Here is a 4,526-nt window from a genome sequence, read left to right as displayed (position 1 = left end):
CATGGTTAAGTCACATTTCGCATTACCTTTTCAATGTCCGCCTACATTCCATGTATGTTGAAGGGTACGTTTTTGCTACATACAACACATGCTTTTTAACATAAAAAATGGTTAATTTATCACTTCATTGTATGGGCCAACGACCTGGGAACATACAGTCCAAATTTGGTGAGTTTCTGATCATTACTTTCAAAGATATATGTGACACAGCAAATAATGTACTTTTTGCAGAATCCGGAATTTTCACAATTTCCGGTTTTGGGAAAGATTCAAATACCATCCAAAAAACTAGTTGTGGAGTAAAATATTTTTATACAACAATCCATTTCATAAACTAGACATATCAAAAATATAAAAAACACGATTGGGTGGAGGTATCTCAAAAATTAGGCCATTTGGCCCTGGACTAATAGGGTATTCTATTTGTCCATTCTATTGGCTCCATTCTATTTTGAAGACTTGTGCTGGCCACACAAGTCTAATTTAAGGCTCTCACAAATAAATAGTATGGCTATATTGTATATATTATACATTTTCTGAATCATCAGAGTGCCTTGAGTATTGAAGTTGTTGAGTTTTGTGTCCCTGGTGTTCTTTCAAGCCACAGGGATAAAAGAAAGCATACAGTTTAGGCGGAAATTGTGAGAAAATGTGTGTTATTTCTGGTTTAAAGAAGTCATGTGACGTCTGTGTTTGTCAGACAGATTCAGCACTGAGCTTAAATGAAAGCCTAAAAGGCCCCCTTTCCAATGATACCAAGCACCATATTATAACATATTGACAATATCCCTACCATGAGCACAAACAAGATATACACCAGATTTTAAAAACGGAATTTATCTTTGGGGGTGGGTAGGTTCATGAGCTGAAAAAAGTGATTTCGCTACCACCCCTGCACTGCTATCGTGATTTTTCTAGTACTAGGGGTGTATACCTTGCCAAAAAACAATGATAGCATTTGTCCCCCCAGATGATACCGATGGCCCAAATTTGGGGCCCTGGCTCATGGACTACGTGTGTTTCACGGTATTACTTTCGCTTTTAGGTCAGATGGAGTGACAACCCAGCAAACACACTAACGTGGCCATCACGTGGCCGCAACGTGATTTTCCAACCAATGTTTACGTTGCCGCCACGTTAATTTCCAACGTGGCGGCAACCGGAAAAGTGAAAGACGCCTTGATGTTGCCGCCACGTTATTTGACAACATTACCGCGACATATCGGCGACATGCAGGCAACCTTCCTGCAACTTAATGGCCACGTAACCGCAACTTTATAGCAACATTGAAACCCATGTTGGAGGTCGCCAGAATGTTGTCAGGATGTTAAAAAAACAGCTCTGGGCGGATCTGCAGATGCAGTCCTCATTTGCCCACTCACTTGGTTTAAGAAGAACAGAGCGACATTTCACATTTGATTACACCATTTATTTAAATTCATTTAATTTGGGAGTTCCTGCCGATGACTTGATGTGCTGCTGCTGCTGCTCCTCCTCCTCCTCCTCCCCTCCTCCTACTGCTGCTGCCGGGCCTGCAAGCAAAGAAGAAAACCTTTAGCTTTCAGGTAAGAGCTGCACTTTTTTTGAATTTGTGCAGACTGTCCCGAAGTTTTACTTACGTTTTATTGTGCTGCATACTCCGGGTTCCGAGCAGTGGCAGCTTCTCCTTCCCCTTCAGGTTGCTGCCTCCAAATTTAGTAGTGTGGGCTACAGAAAACAACATTTCCATTAAGAGAGGCACAACATGCCAACGTTTTCGGTCACCAACCATGAGAGAAAGGGTTCCACTTTCATCTCACACACACAGGCTACTAGCTCGTGTCTTAGAACATGCCAAACTAACGTCTTCTCTGGGGAGTCCGTTACTGTATATATCTCATATAAAATCATAGCACACCATCTACTAATTACACTTGTCATATTCAATAACATTCACATATCATATTAATATTAAAACACTAACATTACAGTACAGTAAAGTACAGTAACAAAGCAGTACAGTAAACGTAAATCTCAATTAGCTCAAAGTTATCCTAGCATGCTACATGCTAGCCCCATTCTAATGTAATTGCTGCTACGCGATGCTAATCACTCGCTAGCCTTAACAATCTTTGCTAGCAGATAAATTACTCACCGGCGTTCAAAAGAAGTGGATAAAGACGTGAAAACAATGAGGGAAGATTAAGGACAAAGTAGAAATAGTAAAACGACTTAAGAGGTATTAAAAATGATTCACGATAGAAAGGTGTCAAGGAGTAAAAGGTTTTGATTCAAAGCCTATTTATTCAAGTGTAACGTTATCGAGTAGAACGTAAAATAAACGAATTCTGGTATCCAAGCAACACGCTTGTCAAAATAAAAGCATTTCCCGTTGACTAGAAAATCGTATGTCCTTCTGGATTTTTAATTATTTTGTTATTTATTCAATTCATGTACCTATTTATTTAACATTGGCAACTAATTTTGGGTTTAGTAACCAATGCTTAGGTGGGTTACACCTTCACCCCTCTCCATCGACTTTGTTTGTGCATGCAAATAAAAATGTCAAAGCAAAATAAGATTTAGGTAAGCATAGACAATTGACTCAACCTAATGTTACATCTAAAAGGCAAGCTCGAATTAACAATGTTTGGTCTCCTCATTACCAATGCACAGGCTGCAGAGGGCAGCATGGTGGTACTCCTCACATCTGGTGTAGAGTAGAGTTACAGGCATAAAAACAAGATCAGTCAGAGACTTTCAAATGAGGAGACAGCACTCAAAAAATCCTCCATAGAAATGCATGGGGTTAGTTTGTAACGCCAATGGCGTTGTCTACACATATCCCACCCCTTCTTCGCCAAAATGTCGACATGTGTATACATTGAGCCAATCATGTGGTGTGATGTGACTACATTGAGCCAATTATGTGCTGTGTTGTGCAGACATCATGCCAATCGTGTGTTGTGAACTCGCCACTGGAGCACACCGGTGTCGTGAAGCCTTGTGCATGCGTATTTCTGCCGAATAGGATGCCCGATGAGTACCCAAAAAGCGTTGCAATATGACTGCCGAGTGGAGGGACTTGCCTAAAAGGACTTTGGAGCAGTCAAACTCAGCTAGCTAGACACAATTGTTCTTGTATAGCTGTCTATGCACACTTTTTCATTTCGCTTGATATTTTATTAAACTGTGAGTGTGTGAACAGAAAGTATTAAGACATTCTTACCTTTTTTTCTTTTCCAGGGAACGAACTGAAGAGGGATCGATCCACCATTTTGGAGACAACCGGAGGCAACATTGATAACCCTGAATCAGTTGCGACAGCAGAACCAGCATCTCTACGGCTTAAGGACAACAGCTTGATAGAAAACTTGCAACACTTAATTGACATATGAACTGATGTTGGATTGGCACCACTTAGCCTACTTGCTGATTGAATAATTTGGTGAATACAATAATAATTGAATTATAATTAAGCTGGTATTATTTTCTCATGCTATGATTTCATACAACATTTGGGTTCTATGGAATTATTTGTTTTCTTATTGGACAGGAGACAGCTATTCCCAAAAGTGGGAATATCCCAGGTCAATAGAATAATCTGGTGTTTTAAGGTTAATTAGTCGGTGGCAGAATTAATGTATTGAATCAACACAGCATTTGTGATCGCAGGGTTGTTACCTTCGCCACTCGGCCTCAGAACCTCGAGGTTACAACCAAACAAAACACCTGTGATTATATCATTACCCAACACTCCTGTGTCAGTGTGGCAACGTTGCTCAAGTCACCAAATGGCCACTTCATAGTGGCAACGTTGTGGCCACGTTGCAGGAAGGTTGCCAGAATGTTAGTTGGCCGTGACCAACTGGCAACTTATAGGCAACGTGGCTGTTTAGTTGTGTGTTAGCTGGGAATGTCCTACAAACCTACACAATGCCTGGAAGATGTTCATTTAACAATATCTGGCTTCACCTAGAAAAATACAAATCGTGGTTGGAAAAGGTACAGGACACAGGGAAAGCTAAATGTATCTTGTGCAGTAAAACATTTGACATAGCCTATCAAACATGGGCAAGGCAGCTTTGACTAGCCATGCCAAAGGTAAGCGCCAAGCTATAGTGGCTGCTCGCGAAGCTAACTCCATCACCAGCTTTTTCAAAAAAGGTTGAAAAGTTAGCCGACGAATATGCTGAGAACCCAGATAAACCCAGATTTGGGCCGGATCCGCATAAAAGCCTTTAGATCCCCCAGATAGCAAACATACACTGGGACGGAACTGGGCCACACCTACCACAGCGTCCGGCACGGATCTGCATAATGGACCTGATCCGGCGTCCAAACGCACATCGGTCCAAATCTGGTCTGGATCCGTTTGACGGATCTGGTTCCAATAAGGGCTAAGACTGGCCCAGTTCCGTATAGAGTCTGTGTTACTGACCTGTTCCAGATCTGCTTATCATATGCAATACGGGTCCGCTTATTGTGTGTGGTACGGACCCGTACATAGTAGCGCACATAGGGTATCTGACTGTGGGCCAGATCTG

At 41.6% G+C, this 4,526-nt stretch overlaps 1 long non-coding RNA gene across 1 annotated transcript; it reads right to left on the bottom strand.

The window, feature by feature from the left end:
• Nucleotides 1-1,062: 1,062 nt before the first annotated feature.
• LOC143121024 (uncharacterized) lies at nt 1,063-2,270 on the bottom strand. The gene is made up of 3 exons (XR_012986361.1): nt 2,135-2,270; nt 1,620-1,707; nt 1,063-1,532 (listed from the first exon to the last, which is right to left on the bottom strand). It is a non-coding gene; the product is annotated as an uncharacterized LOC143121024 (long non-coding RNA).
• Nucleotides 2,271-4,526: the final 2,256 nt, after the last annotated feature.

This window comes from Alosa pseudoharengus, unplaced genomic scaffold, assembly GCF_046254945.1.
Source record: "Alosa pseudoharengus isolate Yale_2024_CS ecotype anadromous, Long Island Sound unplaced genomic scaffold, YU_APseudo_1.1 YU_APseudo_1.1_scf_13, whole genome shotgun sequence".
In the NCBI taxonomy this organism is placed as follows: Eukaryota; Metazoa; Chordata; class Actinopteri; order Clupeiformes; family Clupeidae; genus Alosa; species Alosa pseudoharengus.
The sequence above is the reverse complement of the archived record's forward strand: the minus strand, read 5'-3'. Positions and strand labels throughout refer to the sequence as shown.